This window comes from Eurosta solidaginis, chromosome 2 (assembly GCF_040869045.1).
Source record: "Eurosta solidaginis isolate ZX-2024a chromosome 2, ASM4086904v1, whole genome shotgun sequence".
In the NCBI taxonomy this organism is placed as follows: Eukaryota; Metazoa; Arthropoda; class Insecta; order Diptera; family Tephritidae; genus Eurosta; species Eurosta solidaginis.
In genome coordinates this window covers 290,003,125-290,027,894 of record NC_090320.1, presented here as the reverse complement: position 1 = coordinate 290,027,894, position 24,770 = coordinate 290,003,125, and the positions used below count along the sequence as shown (strand labels likewise).

Genomic DNA, 24,770 nt, shown 5'->3' with positions numbered 1-24,770 from the left:
TTGTACTAACTAAGTCATTAGGGGGACTCATTAAAGCATATAAATTTTAAAGGTGTAAAATTATATTCGTTTACACATACTTTTATATGAACGCGTCTCATAATATTCTTGATAAACAATTGTCTTTATGTATTTAATTAGCGAGCTTTGCTCATATTGCTTTATACAATGGTTTTTGTTATTGATATTAGAGAAAAATTGTAAGTTTACAAACGGCGATGGTTACTAGGACATGTTTCTGAATTTCACTTCTTCGTCAGCTAGCTTTTCGGGAGCTGGGCGTTGAACTCGAATCTCCAACATTCATATCAGTGCAAAGGCAGATGCCTTTAGCTGCTAAGCCATATGAATGTCCCGTTGTTCGCTGTACAATTGGTCTCTAAGAGTTGCCTTTTTTGTTTCTATTCCTTTTAATCACCATGTAGGCACATACACTCTGTATGTAGTTTATTCCTGATAGTGTGGATATGTTTTTTAGGCGCGCTTTTAAAAGCTTAGTAACATTTGTTCGGATTTTTACAGTATTTGTTTTAATACTTCCGCTGTACTATTATATCAATATGATCATATGTATTTAATTAGCGAGCTTTGCTCGTATTGCTTTATACAATGGTTTTTGTTATTGATATTAGAGAAAAATTGTAAGTTTACAAACGGCGATAGTTACTAGGACATGTTTCTGAATTTCACTTCTTAATCAGCTAGCTTTTCGGGAGCTGAGCGTTGAACTCGAATCTCCAACATTCATATCAGTGCAAAGGCAGATGCCTCTAGCTGCTAAGCCATATGAATGTCCCGTTGTTCGCTGTACAATTGGTCTCTAAGAGTTGCCTTTTTTGTTTCTATTCCTTTTAATCACCATGTAGGCACATACACTCTGTATGTAGTTTATTCCTGATAGTGTGGATATGATTTTTAGGCGCGCTTTTAAAAGCTTAGTAACATTTGTTCGGATTTTTACAGTATTTGTTTTAATACCTTCGCTGTTACTATTATATCAATATGATCATATGTATTTAATTAGCGAGCTTTGCTCATATTGCTTTATACAATGGATTTTGTTATTGATATTAGAGAAAAATTGTAAGTTTACAAACGGCGATGGTTACTAGGACATGTTTCCGAATTTCACTTCTTCATCAGCTAGCTTTTCGGGAGCTGAGCGTTGAACTCGAATCTCCAACATTTATATCAGTGCAAAGGCAGATGCCTCTAGCTGCTAAGCCATATGAATGTCCCGTTGTTCGCTGTACAATTGGTCTCTAAGAGTTGCCTTTTTTGTTTCTATTCCTTTTAATCACCATGTAGGCACATACACTCAGCTCCCGAAAAGCTAGCTGATGAAGAAGTGAAATTCAGAAACATGTCCTAGTAACTATCGCCGTTTGTAAACTTACAATTTTTCTCTAATATCAATAACAATTGTTTTTGTTTTCGTTTCGAATCTTGAATTCTTGATAAACTTAATTGTCGATGAGCTGTATTATTGTCCAAAAAAATTGTGATTATTATACAAATGAAAAATGCAAAGATGAAGCAAAAAATCAAAACTAAAACGTCTTTACAAAGATATTATTACCAGTTAAAAAAAAATTTAAATCTATGAAAAACTATTTTACTTCCTTTATATTAGGTCGCTTTCAATACAAATCTTGCAATCGATTTTTAAGTAACTTCTCATTGAGCTACAAACGTGAAACTTTACACATAGGTCAGAACACCGTGACAATGCAACAAAAGGAAACAAATCCGTTAGGTGGCGCACGGATCGAAATAAAGAAAGAGGTCGATGACAGCCGATGACACGATTCAAAAGATTTACTAGTGGGCGCACGGAATGAGATATTTAGAAAAATCGTACGATACGGAGGGAATTTTGGGATTGATTTTTATGTAAGTTCTCATTGAGCTACAAGCGTAAAACTGAACAGATTATGTTAAGACACCGAAAAAATGTAAGAAAAGAAGAAAATAAAAATAAAATAAAACAATTTAGGCACTTCTTTTATATAAATGAACAAAAATCGCCGAAAAATGTCTCCTTATATAAAAACATATTCTTTGATTTTTCAATTTTGAAACAGAAATTTGCAAAAATTTGTAAGTAAAGTAAAAATATAAAGGTGAAGCGCAATTGATTGACTAATAATATCACCTTTCCTACCAACTTTCCAATCCTAGTAATGTGCGCTCCACTTTTATATTTTTAGTTTTCATAAATATTTGTGCAATTTCTATGTCAAAATTTAAAAATCAAAGTTTAGCAAGAATATGTCTCTATATATGTAGACATTTTTCGCTGATTTTTGTCCATTTGTATAAAGGAAGTGCTTAATTTTTTTTTATTTTATTTTTATTTTTAATTGAAAACATATTTATGCGTGGTGTATTATTGAAAATAACAACGCATTAGTACCGAAATGAGAAAAGTTATATACATACGTGTAGTATCAATGATCGCTTGTTTGTAAAAAAAAAAATTTCTAAATTTTGTCTGCACGTATGTATGTAATTTCCCTGCAATCAAAAGTCAAAATAGTCAGCAAACATTCTAGTTCATTGACTAGAATTTTGTGGTGCTATTCATACTACTTGATATTTCATTTGGATTTTGTCTTACGAATTCGAAGCAATGCGCTAATGCTTTCTGCCGGAAATTTGCGATACATACTTCAGTTAACAAGACTAGATTTCGTACAAATCAACGTGCACATAAACACAAACACGCACACATACCACCTCACAGTTGCTTCTGCAGATTCAAAAGCCATTAAAAGGGTCAAGCCTTCTAAATCGATAGGCGCAGATGGAATAGCTGTGCCGATGCTAAAACACCTTGGGCCTAAGGGCATCAGCTACCTTAACGCATGTTTTCTACTTGTCATTTAAGCCCTTGCCCGGAAACTCAGCTAACGATGCTGGGTCGTATCTACCGATGTCATTCATTTAAAAACAAATATTCTGTTTGCCAACCATCACCATAGCTTCCGTAAAACGCATATCACTATCATCGCGTCAAACGCCATAAACACCCAGACATATTGCGGACTTAACCAACCAAAACTCCATCATGGGACGGTACTCTTGCTTAAACTAACTAGTATGCCATCTGGTATAATTCTGGCGAGCGGCTGACTAGTGTATTAATTGGTATGATGAGTATACTTACTGGTATGTAATTTGGTACGATTCTGGTGCATATAATTATTAGTTTGTCAACAAGTATGATATTGATGCAGAGACTGGCAATTGATATTTCGTAGGACATCGCCGTGTTAAAAATACCTGTTGCTATTATGGAAAAAGACAGAATTCTAACTAGTTGAGATATTTGGCGAACTAGTATTCTTCTAGTATACAACTAGTTGGTTTGACTGCAGGGTTAGGACTCTTTGACTTTTCTGTATTGTCTTCAAACATTTATTTGTATTTAAGAAATGTACATATGTACTCGAGACAGTTCTTGTATCGAAAAGAATTTCAGGATATGAACAACGTATGAGAAATTGGGCAACTTGGAACAATAAACTTGGAATATCTCGAGGAATAACTACGAACGCCGACCGTTTGAACCCAGCATGCTCTACCGTCATTGAACTGTTATGAAGCAAATATTCGGGACGGTGGGGTTCGACCAAATCAGTAAGAACTATTCGTGAATTAATGTTCTCTGTAATGCAAGTAGGTGGCTTTAAGTTGCGCCATCTCCCATCAATTTATTGTTATTATAATAACATATTTTTGTATGTAGAATCTATGCCTATGTATCTATGCAGCAGGGATAATACTTTCGGACGTATGAAACATACGTATGGATTTATACATATTTCTTTAGTGCTTTAGTATGCATTCGGCATTAATACAACCATATGCATACAGAAGTAGTACAAAGGGACTAATAGAGTATGCATGCTCCCTGAGAAACTATATTAAAAAGAAATAAACGTGCATTTATATATACTGGCAAGCATACATGGCTTCAATTCAGTGGTCATCAGCTAGTGAAATAATTACTCGCGCCTACTTTACATATATTATTATTCTTTTTCGTTTAGTAGTCACTGAACAAGCAGAGTAGTAATATCGGAGGAGGCTATTGTTTGGATATGTTTTCGCATATCCAAAAAGATATTTTGCAAACAAATGCTAATGCGCAGAATGTTTTAATTGTTAGCAAATATTTTGCTAACATTTTTTGTTAGACTCAAGCAATAAAATAGATTTTGTATGACATATTTAGGAATTATATTCTGAGTGTTATAAAACATGTGTGCATACGTCCTACCTCATTGGATTTTTATCAACGACTGAACCACTACAACTACGAGGATTTTACTCTTACTTATACAACCACATTTAAAATTTTGATGACCACTGCTCCAATTCATGCTTCAAATTTCGATGTTTCATGCATACTTTTAGAACTGGGTTGTAAATGGCAGGATATTTCTGATGAAAATGATGGCTGTTATTTCTGCAAGGTTGCATTCCTTTGAGTTTCCCACGTTTACACGATACCGTGTGCGCGTAAATTTATACAAATTGCGTAAATGATATTTCTTACAAAACTTGAAAGCTCATTTATGCAGCACATAAATGTATACGTTTACACATTTTATAAGGCATTTATAAGGTTTAATAAGTTAACCATTTTTTTTTTTTGTATGCTTAAATTTACGCAATGTAATTTAAGATCAGAGATCACTTGAAAGCAAGTGCAGTACGCAACTAATAAACTGGGCCGACACCAAACGAAGCTGTAGCAGTAGATATGCGGTTAGTTGGTCAATCGGTCAATTATTCGATTACGTACCACGACTACGTTATGTATTCTCTAAGGCAGCATCATTATACCCAGCTGTACTTGTACACAGGGTAGTATAACTTTGATGGGATAACGGTTGGTTGTACAGGTATAAAGGTATCGAGACAGATGGGCGTGGTAACGCCCCTTTTAGGACTAGCAATTTTCAATGTTTCGGGAGCCATAACTCGAAGAAAAATTAGTTTAGAATAGAACCATATGTATATGTATTATTGTGCAGCCTTGTAACTTTATTAAGCACACAAAACAAACAACAACAGTATTTCAAGTGTACAGTTGGGTATGTAGTGTTCGGTTTCACCCGAACTTAAACTTCCTTACTTGTTTTGACATACGTTTGATTTATTGACATATCTTAAAATAGGAAAATAAACTGGATAAGCGATTATGTTTCATTACAGAGAGTGGAATTTGATTCGAAGAAAACACCAGTTTTATTAAGTGAACAATTTTTATATATATTTCGAAAGACATGCCATCATGTAGTGGTAATTTGCTTTGAAAGTAATTACGTACAAATATTTCTTGAATTTAAATGCGTCTCTTTAGTATTTTTCAATTGATGCTTTGTATTTTTATATGAATTTAGTACATATACGTATTCATACATCTATTATAAAGTGACTTAGTATGTGTAACAGCGAACAGTAAAATAGCGGTTGCAATTTTTATCAAATTCAATTTAATCCTTCTTTTTTATTTTCGATAATTAAGGCGGCTGTCGTGGTAGATGGTAGAGTGATCTGCCTACCACACCGAAGATCCTGGGTTCATTTTAGAAATAAGTTTTTTCAATTAGAAGAAAATGTTTCTAAGCTGGGTCGCCCCTCGGCAGTGTTTAACAAGAAATCCGAGTGTATTTCTGCCATGAAAAGCTCTCAGTGCAAACTCATCTGCCTTTTTGATACCGTTCGGAGTCGGCATAAAACAAGTAGGTCCAGTTCCACCAATTTTTAGGAAAAATTAAAAGGAGCACTATAATAATAATAAACCCAACGGATTATTACCCTCCAAGGCCCGCCCAACCGACACGAGGGGCACATCCACATGACGCACTGATTTTGTTTTTGCCGAGTTGTTGATAGGCGGAGGTTTGGTAAGCGTTGAGATCTAAAACTGCTCAGCTACAGAATAAAAATCATCAGCTGAGTATTATATACATAACAGTTGAAAACTATACGTATAGTAAATTGTTAAATAAGTTAACGCTTTTAGCATATAACGATTTTTTTAAATATTTTTTATTTTTATTTTGTTGCGAGTTAAGATAGGATAGGACAGTTTCCCTTATGGTAAAAAGTGAATCCGTTATATCAAATGAGAGTTAAAATCATGACACAAACACCGAAAAGGTTCATTTAATTCGAAATTAGTTCTGCACTGCCTCAAAAGAAGAGGTTTGTAATGTCTTGACGCTCGTGATGGGGCATTGAAATTTAGGTACTTCGTTCAAAAGAAAGCGGCTAGAAATTAGTCCATTCAGTAGTTTAGCCATAAATAATACGCCTAGCATTTCTCCTCGACTAGCGAGAGTTGGAAGATTGATAAGTTTTAACCGACTAGTATAAGGTGGAAGATTATACGCAGAGTCCCAACGAAAATTCCTTAAAAAAAAAGAAAAATTGCTTCTGTATTGACCCTAGTCTATCTGCATGAACTTGATATCGCGGATTCCAGACTATTGATCCGTATTCTAGTATCGGTGTAACTAATGTGGTAAAAAGGGCTTTGGTTACATAAGGGTTAATAAATTCTTTAGACCATCTCTTCACGAATGATAGAACACTTTTGGCCTTATTGGCCGTAGTCATAATATGAAGGTTGAAACTAAGTTTAGCATCCGTCGTGACTGCCAAGTCAACAAAATAATTTACTGATACAAGACAAAAATTTTCAATTACGTAAGAGGCTGCTGGCAAAGATTTCCGAGACAGGCACATGAATTTACATTTATTGATGTTCACCGGCATTGAATTCGCGTTGCACCAAGCAACCAAGCAGTTTAAATCCGCTTGAAGCAAGGGACGTTCTTCAATAGACGCATAGGACTTAACAAGTTTTACATCATCAGCATACATTAAAATTTTGGAATATTTTATTGTGGTACAGATATCATTAATAAATAGCAAGAACAGAATTGGACCGAGACGGTTGCCCTGTGAAACGCCAGAGGAAACATTAATGACATCTGAAAAAGTATTTTTAAAAATTTCTTGTTGCGTTCTACCGCAGAGATACGAAGATATCCACTGGGTGAGACCAGCTTGGAAGCCAAGTCGATCCAGCTTGTTGATAAGCAAGGAGTGGTAAACTTTGTCAAATGTTTTACTGAAATAAGTGTAAATAACATCGGTGTGAGGATTTCCTCTAAATCTATTAGAAACATGAGTTGTGAATTCAAGTTGGTTGGTAATGGTAGATTTGCAATTAGGAAGAGAAGCTCGGCCTAAAATCTCTGCGGATGTTATGACGCCATATATTTAATTTTTTAAAATTAAGAAAAAACGTCTATGAAATTTAAAAGAATTCTAGAAAGTCCTACCAAAATTTTGAACTTTTTATTTAGAATTTTGAGAATTTTTTGAAATATGCAGCTCTGTAGCCTTTACGATGCGGGTGTTTTATAGAATACTAGCAGAACCGGCACATATTGCTCTGCCATAGCTTTGGTATATCTGCATAACTTTGAAACAGTTCTTACCTCTTACTCTCATTTCCCCTCTCTCCCCTTTTCCTTATCTTTTTATTCACTCTTCCCTCTGCCTCTCTACTTTTCTGCGTCTCTTTCTCCCTCTCCGTCTTTTCCCTCACTTCGTTTCCGCTCTGTCTATCCATATCTTTTGTTCGAAAATATCGGTCCCTGGTCCACTTCCAGGAAAGAAACTTCGCAGGAACGCTATCCAGTCTTTCATGTTGGATCAAACTGCACATGATGTGCAAATTTGATTAAAATCGGATAAGTAGCTTAGCAGTCCATAGCGGACAAACAAGGTGACACGAAATTTAGATATGTATATTAAAATTAGAACTAGAAAACAATTATTTTGGTACTCTCAAAAGCGTTTTGGTGCGTTTTATGGTACGAAGAAAATTATGGAAAAATGTTGCATATACGAAAGGGGTGTAACAGCACGCATAAAAACAGCCAAAGTTACAGGAATAATAGCAGCCAAATTAGTTCTATTAGCTATAATGTTATTAATTTGGAGATTTTCAAACTTTTTCGTTACTATAAATGGACACTCAGTCCGAAACAACAAAATATTGAAATCGGTCAAATCGTTTTTGAGTATTAGCTAAAATATTTTTCAATTGAGGTTTTTGCCGTAAATGATCCCTGAATCAGATCAAAAATAACAGAGAAAAAATTTTTAAAATCGGTATAGCCGTTATTCAGATTTGAACGTACTAACGCACACAAATCGATTTATATATATATAGAATGTTCCAGAGCTGTTAAGTTCTACAGCTAGTATAATTTTTTATAGCATCACACAATAAGGGGTTCACCCGCCACCACCACCTTGAAAATGCATATTGTACCAATACTTCTGTTTCATAAAAGATAAAAGAATAAATAACCTTGCCGCTTGTATAGTATTCATTTGCATATAAAAAATCTTTTAGTTGATTGCCTTATTAGGAAAATCTTTCACGGTAAAATATAATGGAAACAACATAGCTAAAGGTACTGAAACAAAATTTTTTTTAGCCATTACTAAAGACTTTTACCACGCGCTTTAAACACAAATATGCAGAGACCGAAGGTAATTGTTGTTTTTAATTTAAACTTTTTTTTCTTAACTTTAATTGCCACCGAACTCTGAACTGAGTTAATACGGTCTACAGCCTACAGACAAGTTACTAAGAAATCGATCGGTAGATTTTTTGCACATTTTCTAAAAATTGCAATTTGCGCCACCTAGCGGAGGTTTTTACTACTATGCGTTGCAGTATCATGAGGGTGTGTACCATATTATCAATATCAAGTTGCTAGTCTAGCCAGGAATTCACTTAAAAATAGGTTGCAAGATAGCCAATATCGTACAAAATTTCTAAATATCTCGATTCGTGCACCATCTGACGTTATTAATCTTCTCTTTAAGGCCGCGGCACAATGAAATTTTCATATAGATACGTTTAACATAAGCTTATGCATTCCAGTAACATCGTCACAATCAACCAAGATGTTGCGTTTATAAATATGAAGGAACTTCAGACTTAGCAATTGAAGTTTATTTCGCCATGCCCATTCACTTACAAAATTTCGCCTAGCACTGTTATAACAAAAAAGTTGCTAGCATATTTTGTGTCGTATTCATTTGTTATATTGCAGTTTTTAGTTACGAAAAATTTTACAAAACTTTCCAACGAGTTGGAAAAATAATTTCACTTGCAAAGCGTGCCAGCCCCTTAGACAAACAAATGTCAAATTTTTCTTCTTTATTATGCTTTGCTTGCAACAAAAGTTGCAAGTTGCCTAATTTTTCATGTCAGACGGCGCCAATGTCGCTCAATCTATCGTTCACAATAAAAGTACATGCAATCTACTCATAATGCATAAGATTGAGTTCAACGCATCTATAGGAAAAAGAGCTTTTAAATGCAGTGTTGTTGTATTGTGAGATTTCAAATTGACACCACAATGGTTAGTTAAAACTTGCAAATCTATCCCACTTAGGGGAATTCCAAAAATAATGCTCCCTACCGAATATTAGTATCCGAGATGTTATTTAAAACCGTCAGAAAACTTTCAAGCTTCTACAAGTTTTTTGAATATATAACGATTTATATGTAATATATCGAAAGGTCTTTCTAATTTTTCTGAAACATGTTCCAAGTATTAGCGGGGCAGTTCTGGTATCTCTTAAGATGATTGAATATCTTTCAAGCCCCCGCATTCTTACAAAAGACAATTGCTGTGCTCGCATGCAGCTTCCCTACGACAGCTTGTAAATTATACTACTATTTAACTATGAAATCTTTGCATTTGAAATTGTCTTTTGAAGGACTGAAAACGGTCTTAGCCAGAATTGCCCTGGACAGGAAGTTAATTTAAAATCCATTGCAAGATGCCCCACTTTTTTTTACTGATAGAATAATAGCATAATTGACTGGCTTTAAGTTGGATGTTATGCATCGCAGATCGAGATTTTATCTTATTATAGCAGCTACGTATATTCATATTGTAACGAATTATGGGAAATTCCTGATAATTATACATAAATAACTCCAATATTCGGTATTGCGAAATGGTCTTTATTAAGACCACTATGGGAGCAGTATTTTACAATCACAATTAAACTTCACTAATAGCGTGTTTAAATCAAACTGATTAGTTATTCCTCAGCTTGCGCTGCTTTTATATTCTCTGTTGTCTCGTTGGCATATTTCTCCTAAGGTCTAGACTTTTCAAGAACACGCCTTCTGGAACAGTTGTATCTAATACTTGGTTATTTACCTATATGCCTTAGCGTTGCCAAATGTCCTATATTGGCCGGGACATCCCGTATTTTACACAAATTTTAAAGTGTCCCGCAGGGAAATGCTATGTCCCGGCATTTTCACAATATCAAAATTAATAAATTATAATCTCCTACGAAACATGGCCATATTTTCGGCTTCGATTGTATTCAGCTCATTAGCATATTGCATGCAACTCTGTAATGAAGAAAAATTCATTCCTACCCTGCAAAAATCGTCTGACCAAAAACGCCCACAGCCACACGGCACGATCACATTAAAAGGAACGAAACAGAAAAGTTGGTGAAAAATCTACTCTCGCCCATGCAAATGTGACTATGGATATGACTACTACAATGACCGGGCACAATGACCGTAAATTACTAGTCAGATGACATGGAGCGTTTTTGCAGGGTACTGTGGTTCTGAATATTGTCAATGTTTGACATTTCGCACACTTAAATATTCATTTTGCATGGGGAAGTGTTGTGTTTTAAAATAACGTTTGGAAAATGAATCCAAAGAATATTGAATTCACATTAAACACAGTAAACGTATTAATTAAATTGTGCTAGCCTGCTTCATAAAAATATTTGTTATAAATAAATGAGTTTAAAAAGTTTAATTCTATCTAAAAATTATTTCGCCGAATGAGCAACCCATACAAATATATGGGTGTTTCTTTTTTTCAAATGTCCCGGGAAATTTTTAAAAATCCCAGGAATTTGGCTCAAATTTGAGGTTTGTCCCGGGAACCCGGAATAAAAATCTGGCAACCCTAATATGCGTGTGTATGTGTGTAGCAACTTCTGCTCTTAGCTGATGACTACATATTTGTATGTGAAATTATCTCTTCACTTCGAGTTGCTGATTATGTATGTGCAATATTCTTCGTTGCCTTGCACATAAATGTGGCTGCTTGCTTTAATGTTTACATGTACATAAGTGTGGCTGCTTGCTTTTTTTGTTGTTGTGATTATTAACTAACATCATAGTGATGCTAATGTTCGGCACAATATGTATTACAGTTAGGGGCAGGCTGGCTTATTTTGTGATCGAAATTAGTTGAGAAGTAATGCACATAAAGGTAGTTAGCTTTTTCAGAGGAAATAAACAGATAATAGTGCACTCTAATTGGAAACTAACTTGTAATTAGCATGTGTCTAAATGAAATTTGGAAAACAGTTCTAACTGTGACGGCCCCTGCCAGTTGATGCTATACTGAAATATTAAACCCAATTCATTTAGAAGTCATTTTAACCGAAATTCTTCACGCTTTAAACACCTTAAGGTTTATGATGATTTAACCATCAAGAAGGGTCTTTGTATTTAACGAATCTAGTTTTTAACGTTTCTTAATACTTTTTTTTTTTTAAGGAAATCTAATTACATAATCAGTAGCCAACCGTTTAAGCTAAACGTTTAGCAAACTAACACCCATATCAATTTTCGAACATAATAACTGCATACCATTAATACCTATAGACTTGGTAAATGCATCTTTTTAATAACTTCATTATTGACTTGCAACGACGACGAAAGTTATTTTTGCAACCTAACCAATTTTTTTCTTGAAAATTACCATTTTTAGTATTTCTTTAGGATTTGTCGATAATTATGTAGTGTACTGCAATATGCTTAAACATGCGGTTTTTTTGTAGAATTTTCATTGAAGCAGAAACAAGTTATGAGCAGTAACAAATGCATTTGTGCATATCGTTAAGTTTAAGGTAGCTTCATAAGCTCATAAGCACCAAAGAATTCGTCTGTATGAAAAAGTATGGTATTGGTCGTTACCGATTATTTGTTGCAACCTGTTTGTGGTTGATGAAAATCAATTTTACTTAAGTACCATATCGTCGGTTTGGAGTCTAGACATTATAGCCGTAATAAAAAAAATGACAAGGCAGTCAAGGTATGGTTAGGTGGAACTAGCCGGCTGTTACCAGAATTTATTTGCCGACCGCAAAGCTTAACTAGTTTTACGTTACACAGTAACTCCGTCCTCTTGGAAAATACTAGAAGTTTTCTACGACCTAGCCTAATTGCTGCTTCAATATCTGGCAATTCTGCAGCCCCTAGCAGCTTAAGCCTTGACCTCGTGAGCGCAGGACACGAACACAGAACATGCTTAACCGTTTCATCCTGGAGCTTGCACTATTTACATCTGCTTTTACTAAAGACGCCTATTTTAAAACCATGTGACATCATGATCCCTAAAGCTTCCCTCTTCAGGGATATTAACAAATTTGTGAGTCCAACGTCGTGAGATTTACACATGATCTTAGAAATTTTGCAGCCCCACGGTTCTTTGCACACCTTTCCTCTTTGATGGATCATATGAAGCCCTTGCCCACTTTTGATTCCTTCCAGGAAGACTGGTACGTCTACCGTCGTTTCATCAAGTGCTGCACCCTCCTTTGCCAACTCATCGGCCTTTTCGTTACCTTCTATTTCTTTACGACCGTGAACTCAGTATATATATTTCGTCCGGGCTAAGCAAAGTCTTTCCAATGCTTATTTGCATTCCAGAACACTTATTGATAAAGTACTGTATGAGATTATTGCCTTGATCGCCGCACATCTCAGGCATAGAAGCATGTAGATGGTGCTACACTGCTATGGCCATACCGTCTGCACTCAAGCTACTGCCAGGCCTGAAGCCTTGTTGAAGTTGTTAGCGCTATATTTTTAGCCATTAGGTTTGCAGGTAGGGTGTGCAGAATGGTATGTAATGCTGCTGTGGGGGTAGTTTTCGGGGCTCTCATTATGCTTATCAGCATGGTTGGCAAACAACTATTCCAATTTCTCGTAGCCAAGTTTTGACAGCATGTTCAATATGGTGGCGCATGCGGCCAGCTATTGCGCCGAATGATAAAAAAATATGCAGTATGAGACCAAGATAAAAAATCAGACGAGCTTGTCTGTTTGCTACTTTGACATTTATGCTTTAGATATCACAACTATCTTATCCACAATCCATTTAAGGCAAGGATTGGCCCGAGGGTAAAGGTTGTATGAATATAATAAGACCTAAGCTTGTTTGATATCGAGCGAGGAGTTACTGTGTTATCTTCATAAATCCTTTTCCTACTCATATGTCTTCAGTTGCCATGTTCTTTTTAGCGACTTTCAGACGCCAAAAGAAAACAGCTTGTTTTTGTTTAAGCGGAAGCAACGCTACTGTTTAATGTATGAGAATGTTTTTAAGAAAATTTTAAATTTTAATGTTGCATATTTTGGAAATTTAAACACCACGACATCGGGACGGATAATGTGACAGCTGTTTCGATTATAACTTGTAAATCTCTTCAAAGCCTCTTCTCAAAGCCCCTTTCAAACTTTTTATTTCAAGTTCCCTGAATATTGTTGAGTATGCAGCCCAATAAATTTTAGTTTAAAGTAAAAGTTATATATCACTTAAAACTCGCATAATTTTTGAAAATTTTTCTCCGAAGGCTGTTTAAGATTTTGCTCCATACAAAGGATGAAAAACTTTTTTTAGTTGGAATAAAATCTGAAACACCCCTTGGAAAAGAACTATCAAAAATCAAAGTAAATTGCAAAGACCTATGACTTGTACTTTGTTAGATTACATTTTATCGGGCTACAAATCTGCATACTCAAAACAAATCAGGTAGCCCCAAATACTAAGCTCGAAACGAATTTTTGAGTTTTTCGAAAACGTTTCTGAAATTTGTTTGCATAATTACAGTTACAAAATTTATAGAAGTTTTCGTTTTTGATATTAGAGAAAAATTTCAAAGTTTACAAACGGCGATGGTTACTGGGACATGTTTCTGAATTTCACTTCTTCATCAGCTAGCTTCTTGGGAGCTGAGTATTGAACTCGAATCTCCAACATTCATACCAGTGTAAAGGCAGATGCCCTTAACCACTCAGCCATATGAATGCCCTGCTACCCGCTTCGCAATTAGTCTCTAAGTCCTAGTAACCATCGCCGTTTGTAAACTTTGCAATTTTTCTCTAATATCAATAACAAAAACCATCGTATAAAGCAATATGAGCAAGCCTCGCTAATTACATACATAGAAGTTTTCTCTAAAAATTAGAGCTTACGATTTCTTCTCGAATGCAAGCGAGAATTTCGAGACTCGAGAAATCAAGGTCTCGGCTTCTCGCGAGATTTTCGAATCTCGAAATACTCGTAACGATCACGAGATTCTCGAGTCTCCGAGATTCTCGAATCTCGAAATTCTCGTTAAGCTCGAGAGCTTCTCGACATAGAATTTAGCCGCTGTAGTAGTATTATATTTACTCTTTTTTTCTATTTGGGATTTTTTCACTTTATTGCGTTGGCTATGACATTTCAATCAACTCGTACGTGTAAAATTTTTTTATAACATTTTTATTTTCCAACTTAGAGGCATAATTCATACATAGCCATTTTTTAAAAAACGCGTACAATATTTAATATTTTAATATTAATATTTAATAATATTTACAATGCCTCCAGAAAGAAGCTGGGTATGGAAGTATGCAACAAAAACGAATACTGGGGCCAACTGCTGTCTGTGCAATGCAGCCATTGCCTGTAAAGGAAGTATCACAACAGCAATTATACGGCATATTCAAAGTATTCACAAAATTGCAAGCGATTTTAGTCGAGATGGGTACGTTTTTTAGAAAGGGTGTTGTTGGAACTCTTGATTATAATATGTACATACATACATATTTTTATTATCACTACCCTGCAAAAATTGTTGGATTACGTGTTCCATTTTCTTCATGTTGGAGTACTCTAACAATACTCCTTTGCAATGCGTTTGCGGACCACCATCAGCCGATCATTGCTCGTTTTTTAACGACAGTGATCACGACACGATGACGATCGAACAGAGTTGCCAAAAGTAAAATATTGCATGCAAATAACTAATAATTAAATTTTACTTTGGCAACTCTGATAAAATGCAACAGCGCATTGGTGTTATGTATACATATTATATTAGTTTCTTTATTCACGCAAATGCTAAATAACATAAGAATATTCGTAGTATAGAATATAAAAGTTGTATTGCCCCTCTTCATTTACTTTCATTTTAAATTAAATTCACTTCGATAATTGTTTCCGACACAATTCCTCTTTAGTACTTTGGCATATGATCCTCTGTGGGTGCTCCATGGAGTACTACAGTGAAAGTACTTTGGAAAGTACTCTCACGTATGTACTCTATGGAATACTCACAAACAAAGCGAGAGTGGGATCACCTACTCCTCTCCTAGGACATCGCAATGTTAATTGGAGCACATTTTTTGTATGAATACAGATTATATTTGGAGCAGTCCTATACTCCCAAAGGAGTATTCCTTACATTATTTATAGAGTACTCGCGTTTTTTGAAAGGTAGCCACAAATCGAATACCCGAGCAGTGCCTTACAAAAAAACAGAAAAAGAACACATTCCCAGTGAAAAATGGATCATATATACGGTGCAGAGACTAAGCTTATAGTACGTAACCAACTGTCTAATTCATTTGGGTCGTGCATATGATTTGAAAAATTTATGGAATTGGCGGTGCGCAGCTACAAAAAATATATTGACCAAAATTTAATACAAATTACATACATATTCATAATCTAAAATTAATAACCCAAATGTGTTGCATTCTATTTTTTAATTGATAAATAAATGAATTCTGCTTATTACTTGTCTCGGAAATGCTTGCGAGAATAACGATACCCGAGATTGAAATGAGAACCCGAGTTCTCGAGTCTCGAACATCTCTTCGTTTCTCGCGAGATTCGGGCTCTCGAGTCCCGAAATTCTCGATTCGTGTGTTCGAGAATAAATCATAATATATAATACTGTCACTTCAGCAAATAAGCTGAATGTCGAGAATCTGGCCAGCCTTACGAGTATTTCGAGATTCGAGAATCTCGCGAGAAGGCGAGACTCGCGAGAAATTTCGTCTCGAACAAGTTCGAGAAATCGTTAGCTCTACTAAAAATACGGAAAGTACAAAAAAATGTATTGACGAAATTTGATACAAATTGCCACTGCTATTTTTTTGTTCACTGCTGTGTGTGTTCAAACTTTATTTTTAAAAATAAATATTAACCACCTTAGTCAAAGAAATAATATGGACACATTCAGTCTACGTGAGGTCCTTATAGACCGGCCAGTTCAACCTAGTCAAAGAAAATAAAATAGGTTTATTAAGCTCCTAAAATTCAAAATTTGTGCGGGAATGTCATTTTAAAAACGTTTATAAACCTTTTATTTTTATTTTTTATGAATAAGGGTAATAGTTTTGTACTTTCATAAATTCATTTAAATGCTCTTTAAAAATAGATTAAATTTTTAAATTCATTTTGATGACTTATATTAAAGTTTAGGGCGTGACTTGTGGCCAACAGCAAGTAATTAACAGTAAATTTTTGATGAAAACATTTTTTTTATTATTTTAAAACCAAAAAAAAAAAATTTTGACCTTGCAAGAAATGAAACCAAGTTAGTTTCCAATTAGAGTGCACTATTATCTGTTTATTTCCTCTGAAAAAGCTAACTACCTTTATGTGCATTACTTCTCAACTAATTTCGATCACAAAATAAGCCATACCGAATATTGGAGTTATTTATGTATAATTATCAGGAATTTCCCATAATTCGTTACAATATGAATATACATACGTAGCTGCTATAATAAGATATAATCTCGATCTGCGATGCATAACATCCAACTTAAAGCCAGTCAAATATGCTATTATTCTGGATACATAAAACAAGATCTGGGAAAAGGACGCGAAATAATTATTTGCATATTTTTTAGCAATTTTCCAAAAATTGTTTAATTCCAACTTTTTTTTTTTTTTTAAATATCGGGAGGGGAAAAATTTTTCTTACATTTTAAAATTGTTGTGTAACTTATTATGTGATTTAGAATATGGTCAATTGGTTTTATTTATCAGTTTCAAAGTTGATGTGGTTGTTATAGCAACGAAGCATGACTGACAACCAGTTAGCTATATGCTGACTTTTTGAAGTAAACATGAAGTGTGTTACCTTCCAATATCCCGCAAAATAGTCATTTATTTACTAGCTTTATATTGAAAGGAGGGGAATTGGAGGGTGGGGCTTCTGATCGCTATTCACCTGGGAATGGCCAGAGCGATTATTTTGCATGCGGTTCAAGCAGCTCACTACTGCCGGTCGCTTGCGGCCAAGTATCCTCTGGGTAGCCGCTAAACATCCGTTTAGCGGTGAGCTAATGTGAGAAGGCGACAACCTGGCTATGCCACTCTGACATAATCGGTTTAAGGGCTAGCCGGGGGAGATCTCATCGGCAGCGTCTGTATACCTCTAGGTGCGGCTGCAAACGGGCGTCTGTCTTGGAGCAAGCGGCTCGCTATATAAACGTGCCAAGTAATATTTTCACCCCCGCTGAGCGGGTTGTGCACCTCTAGGTGCGGCTGCAAACGGGCATCTGTCTTGGAGCAAGCGGCTCGCTATATAAACGTGCCAAGTAATATTTTCACCCCCGCTGAGCGGGTTGTGCGCTGGGCTTGGGACCCGCCACGTAAAACCATACTCCAATGAAATATAACAACAAGCCTCGGATAAATACACTCTCTATTGATGACGACCATGGCAAACGTTTGAAGGACAATGAATTGAGTGCATGCACCTGGAACGTCCGCTCCCTGAATGGGATTGGTGCAGATGCCCGGCTGGTTGATGTCCTCGTCAAAGCAAAATCTGACATCACCGCCATCCAAGAAATGCGTTGGACGAAGCAAGGAAGAAAGAAGATCAAAAATTGTGACATATATTGGAGTGGCCATACGAATAAGCGCAGTTTCGGCGTCGGATTCGTGGTGGGAGAGAGACTTTGTCGCCAAGTTCTGGCGTTCACAGCTGTGGACGAACGTCTAGCCGCTATCCGAATAAAAGCAAAATTTTGTAATATATCATTCATCTGCGCCCATGTGACGACAAAGGAGAAAGACGATGAGGTGAAAGACACTTTTTATGAACAATTAGAACGCACATACGAGCGCTGCCCCCGTCATGATATAAAAGTCGTGCTTGGTGACTTTAACGCCAGGGTGGGCAAAGAAGGTGTTTTTGGCCCTACAGTCGGAAAGTTCAGCCTACACAATGAAACTTCTCCTAACGGACTGAGGCTGATTGACTTTGCCGGTGCTTGAAACATGGTCATATACAGCACGAGGTTCATGCATAAAAAGATACATCAAGCTACATGGCTGTCTCCTGATCGAAATACTCGCAATCAGATCGAGCACGTTGTGATAGACGGACGGCATGCCTCCAGTGTTTTAGATGTGCGCACGATCCGAGGACCTAACATCGGCTTGGACCATTATCTCGTTGCAGCCAAAATACGCACCCGCCTTAACGCGGCTAAAACCAAGGAACAAAAAACACAAGGGAAGCTAGACGTCGAAAAGCTTCAATCACAACAGACTGCCAATGATTTCGCAAATCGACTCTCACACCTGCTCTCTGAGAGCACAAGTCATCCTGAAGGAATACAGGAGCAGTGAGAGCATATTTCCAAAGCATTTCGTACTGCCGCCGAGGAAAAAATTGGTTACCGGCGACCACGAAAAAGCAACTGGTACGATGAAGAATGCCGCGTTGCAACTGAATGAAAAGACACTGCCTACAGGGCTACGTTAAAAGCGAGCGCGACAAGAGGAGTGTGTGAACGCTATCGTGAGTTGAAAAAGGAAGCGAGACGCCTTTTCAGGAAGAAAAAAGCAGAAGCAGAAAGGCGTGAGTGCGAGGAGCTTGAGCTGCTAGCCACCAGGAATAACGCCCGAAAATTTTACCAAAAAATACGGCGACAAACGGAAGGTTTTAAGACCGGGGCAAATTCCTGTAGGAACGAAAACGGCGACCTTGTAACTGATGTCCAGAGAGTGCTTAGATTATGGAGGGAACACTTCTCTGTTCTCCTAAATGGAGGCAGCAATTCAGCGCGCAGAGATGAAGAACCCGATCCCGCAATCGATGATGATGGAATATATGTCCCCCCGCCCGATCATGACGAAGTTAGATTGAAAAACAACAAGGCCGTGGGTGCTGATGGATTGCCTGCGGAGCTATTCAAGTACGGCGGCGAGGAGTTGGTAAGGCGCATGCAGCAGCTTCTTAGCAAAATATGGGCGGAAAAGTGCATGCCCGACGGTTGGAATCTAAGTGTTCTTTGCCCAGTCCACAAGAAGGGGGATACTGCAAAATGCACCAACTATCGTGGAATCAGCCTTCTCAATATCGCATATAAGGTCCTTTCAAGTGTATTGTGCGAAAGATTGAAGCCCATCGTGAGCCGGCTGATTGGACCTTATCAGTGCGGCTTCAGACCTGGTAAATCTACCATCGACCAGATTTTCACAATGCGCCAAATCTTGGAAAAAACCGGTGAAAAAAGAATCGACACACATCACCTCTTCGTCGACTTTAAAGCCGCCTTCGACAGCACGAAAAGGAGCTGCCTATATGCCGCTATGTCTGAATTTGGTTTCCCCGAAAAACTTATACGGCTGTGCAAAATGACGTTGAGCAACGTCATCAGCTCAGTCAGAATTGGGAAGGACCTCTCCGAGCCGTTCGAAATTAACAAGTTTTCAGACAGGGTGACCCCCTATCGTGCGATTTCTTTAATTTGATGCTGGAGAAAATTATACTAGCTGCATAACTTAACCGCACTGGAACAATATACTATAAAAGCGTGCAATTACTGGCATATGCTGATGACATTGATATCATCGGCCTAAACCCCCGCGCTGTTAGCTCTGCTTACTCCAAACTGGAAAACGAAGCGGCAAAGGTGGGTTTGATGGTGAATGAGGACAATACGAAGTACCTGCTGTCATCGAGCAAAGAGTCAGCGCATATGCGCCTTGGCAACCACGCTACTGTTGGCAGCCATAATTTCGAAATAGTAAAAGACTTCGTTTATTTGGGAACCAGCATCAACACTAGCAACAACATCAGCACCGAAATCCAGCGAAGAATCAATCTTGCCAATAAATGCTACTTTGGACTAGGTAGGCAATTGAAAAGTAAAGTCCTCTCTCGGCGAACGAAAATCACACTCTACAAGTCACTTATCGCACCCGTACTGCTATATGGGGCAGAAGCATGGACCATGACAACAGCAGATGAAGCGGCTTTGGGAGTGTTCGAGAGAAAAGTTCTTCGAAAGATTTATGGACCTCTACGCGTTGGCGATGGCGAGTACCGAAGAAGTTTTAATGATGAGCTGTACAAGCTATACGCAGACATCAACATAGTCCAGCGAATTAAAATGCAGCGGCTGCGCTGGCTAGGCCATGTTATGCGAATGAAAGATGATGCACCGGCCAATAAAGTGTTTCTATCGGAACCCGCCTATGGAAGCAGAGGTAGAGGGGGCCCCCACTCCGTTGGAATGACCAGGTGGAAAACGATTTAAACTCTCTTGGTGTGACCAAATGGCGCCGGTTGGCGGAGCGAAGGAGCGACTGGCGCCCTTGTTGGACGACCATACCCGTTTAGACGGTTAAGCGCCAATTAAGTAAGTAAGTAAGTTTATATTGAAATTAAAACATTTTTTTCTGCAATGGAATTTCTTTGCTTAACGGCTTTTGACTTTGGTAGTTTTAGTTGCTTCCTGCTAAAAAGTTTCGAATGCCATGGATTAATTATGTTACTGTTTCGTGCAGCTCACTTAATAACCACTAACATAAACACCTGAAAAAGAATCGCATTAGCAATGCATATTTGTAATCTTTTAACTTTTAGTTTAATATATGTACTAGTAAGATGCTTTAACTCTTATCGTTCATACTTCTGTGACAAAAATTTGCTCGAAAAAAATACATAAAAACGCATTTGAACAAACAAATTTTACTGCCTAAAGCAATTAAGCCCATTTAGGTCGTCTCAGCTAATAAGCAAATCGTGACAACTAAGACACACTTACATTTATAAATGTAACTTTTCTTTTTTAATTACACAAATATAATTCTTTTTTGATTTAACGGGCCAGGAATATGTCGGGGTCATTTTGTTTACTTATGGCATATCTGCGAATGTGTGTTTTTACTTGAATGCCGAAAAACCAATTAGCGAGCCAAACAATAAAAACTAAACTGAAATTAGTAGATAAATAAAAAAACAAACAAAAACTGAAAAACTAATTAAATCGAGGTAACGAAATCTGAATTCTATAGAGCAGTCAGAAATATTCAAAATTTTGCATAACAAAGGCATGGGGAAAAAAATAAGTAGTATGTAAATAATAGAGAGCATGAAAAAGATGTTTAAGCTCAGTACATGTAATTCAAGTTCGGAGTTCTATTCTCGAGACATGCAACAGCAAAATATTTGATGTTTTTGTTGTAGTAAAAACTAAGATTTTCTTTTTCTGCCACGCGTTTCGAAGCTGTTTTGCTCCTTCTTGAGGGAGTCTAAACGATTTGAAATATGAGTATAAATTTAAAGCCTTTTATCGGAATGAAAAATTAGTTAAACAATTTCATAGCATATTTGAAATATTTGAACTAACTCCAGATTTTTAAATAAAATTTTGTTTACATTTCAAACTGAACTACAAAAATATCTGGATAAAGCTGTTGAAAAGAGTTGAGTCAAGGGCAGATTTAAATGCAAAACCAAAAAGTTTAAAACTGATTTTTGGAATGAAAATTGTTATAGTAACTTTCTTTTTTTGGTTTCGAATAAAAAATTAAAAAAAGTTACTGTCAAAACCGAAAAACACCAAAAAATCAAATTTGTCAGTTTTTGAAAAATTTTAAGTTTAATATATTTTTCACAAAAATTAATTTAAAATTTCTTAGAAAGTTTATTCATTTCACCATTCAGCGCGATAACTTAAAACCAATACCCCGTGATCTAAATGGTCACAATATGAGTATTTGTGTAATGCTGAGATAGCTACATGGAACATCCAAAATATACTTTGATATATGAAATGGAAACCGAAATCAAAACTTTGTTTTTATAAATTTATGAAAAATTTTAGTTTTTATCCAAATTTGCTTTATGTCACATATGTGATAAAATTTCCCAAGTATACAATAATTCCGATGCTTCCGTGCCATAATAATAAATGTATTATTGCAAAGGTAAAACAGTAAGCTTTTTTCTGCTCAAAAGCGTTTTCCGATAGCAAATAAACATTAAAAAAAATGCAATGCACATCTTTTTTCGACATACACTAATGTTCATTGAAAAGTTGGGAAAGAAATGATATAGAAAGCACTTTATAAGTATTTTATAAGTATACTAGCGTAGCCGGCAGACTCTTTCCTGCCTGAAAATTAGTTTGCCTACATACAAAAAGTTAGCCTCGCTTGCCCTTCTCTCTCTTGTCTACTTTATCCTCTATTTTTCGTTTTATTCTTGTTGATTCCTTATTCCAATTTATCTACTTCCCACTCTCACTTCCACTCCGATTCCCACTTTCTTATAAATGCCATAATGGATCGAAAGATCTAGTTTTGATATAGTTGTTGATTAAGTTGGGGTCACTTTTATTATGGTTTCGAAATAACCTCTAGTTACGACACTGTTTTTAAATAAATTCGGGATATCCCAAAATTACCCAGAAAATCATCACCAAAATAATCCCCGTATGGTCTTGAAATCAACCAACATTAATATTGCTGTCACCAAAGTTTTTAGTGCACTATGCCCAATCTTGCTTGTGTTCAATTGCACTACAGTGAGCCTATTTATTTTAAGACATGTTAGAGATATGGATCCAAATGTGATCAAGATAGCCCAAAATGTGTTTTGTTACAACTAGAGTATCGAATTCACGCCTATGAAAGATCATGCCCTCAAAAAAAAAAAAAAAAAAAAAAAAAATTTAAGCCCATTGCGCCGAAAGCTTCAAATCCGAAAAACACATACAAATTGGTATAATAATTAATATTGCAATAAAATTAATATTTATTGCTTTTAAAGAATTTTTCAATAACATTAAGATGAATTTTTTGAAGCCAAAAATCTGAAATAACTGCACGGGGGAAGGTTCGACAATATGCTTTATAGCTTTTTTGCTTAGGAAGTAATATTTTACAGCCATCAAGGTGCCCAATATCTTCAAAAGAAAGTTTCCTAGAAAGATCATCAACGAAGACAAAAAGAAAACAGCCATCGAGGAGATAAAACAAAAGAAAGAAACACCATCAAGCACTGCTCGAAAATATAACTTGAAGTGGACAACAGTAATATCTCGAATACTGGAACTGTTAAAGATTTTCAGTCGAAGTTTTCTTCCAACCAATTACTTACAGCTACTCAGGAAAATGAATTAACGGTTTACTTCAAGAAATGTTCAAATCTTCATCATGGATTGACATATGACTTGGCTAGATGGTTGGTTTTGAGTTTGTTTCTACATTCAAAATTAAATACCTGCCAAGTTGGGACAAAGAAAAACAAGCTGGAATTGATTAGTAGAAGACAGACACTTGGTTGCAAAGTAGGATATAGTACGTATATTGCCCACACTCGAACATCCACGAGGAACTTCACGCGCGCAAAGCAAGTTTATTTTTTAACTTTGATTTTTCAAATTTCAAAGATACAAGTAGAGTTATACTTTATTATATGCTTACGTGTTTTATGTTTTTGTTCGAAAAATTTGTTACTGTAATGAAATAAATAACATTAAATATGAATCAAAAATCGTATTCAGAGTTTCCATTTTTATTTTGCTGGTTAAATTGCTATATTTGATAAATTTCGAAACCTCCCACCCAATGTCGAAGCCACACAGATGACCGACGAAGCCTCCCTTCGTCATATTTTTGTTTTTGTTTATTTGATTATAACTTAAAAAAAAAAAAATAAAGAAAAAAAAAAACAAGTAGAATATTAACCACAAATCCGAAGTGTCATAAATGTACATGACATCAATAATTATGAAAGGAGTTATCTATTTCTTATCCTAGTTTCTCTAGAAAAATCATTTTCCCTTAGCCTGTCGAAGCCTACCCCCTCTACCCTACATAGTTTTTCGAACTACACATTTAGTTGGCTTCAACGGTCCCTATATAGAGCGCAGAGCAATTTTTTAAAATCGATATAGCGCTAAGTCTATTGGACGTAGTTCCATGGCATTGGGTATGGCATTGGTTGACAGGTGACAAAAACCCAAGTTCTTGCAATTTTGGAAAAGGTGCATTGCCCCCCAGTCCCAGGAAGGGATGAATTACATAACAATGTCGTTAAAATTTGTTTTTGTTTTGCTTTACCAACCCTAATGTCAAACCACATATACTCCGTGTTCCAATGGACAGTCATCCAGATCCCGAAAAAAATGTTGCATACAAATATAACAAAAAATTGGTCCATATGGATAAAAGTATTTTTATGGGAAACTGGATAACTACTGTCAGCTGGAACGCGAATTTTTTTGTATATACACTGGGGATATTTTCCATTTTTATACATAATTCCGGAATTTTCAGAGTGCTCGT

The 24,770-nt window shown here is 36.2% G+C and overlaps 1 protein-coding gene across 3 annotated transcripts in view; it reads left to right on the top strand.

The window, feature by feature from the left end:
- Positions 1 to 24,770, top strand: part of LOC137241170 (uncharacterized) — a 230,603-nt gene that overhangs the window by 202,418 nt on the left and 3,415 nt on the right. Inside the window, exon 1 of one of the 3 annotated variants that reach the window (XM_067768489.1) lies at positions 1,661 to 1,893. The exons of the other annotated variants lie outside the window; for them this stretch is intronic. The gene's annotated coding sequence lies outside the window, so the exon portion shown is untranslated. Of the gene's footprint in view, positions 1 to 1,660; positions 1,894 to 24,770 lie in introns of those variants that run through there. 3 annotated transcript variants of the gene reach the window in all.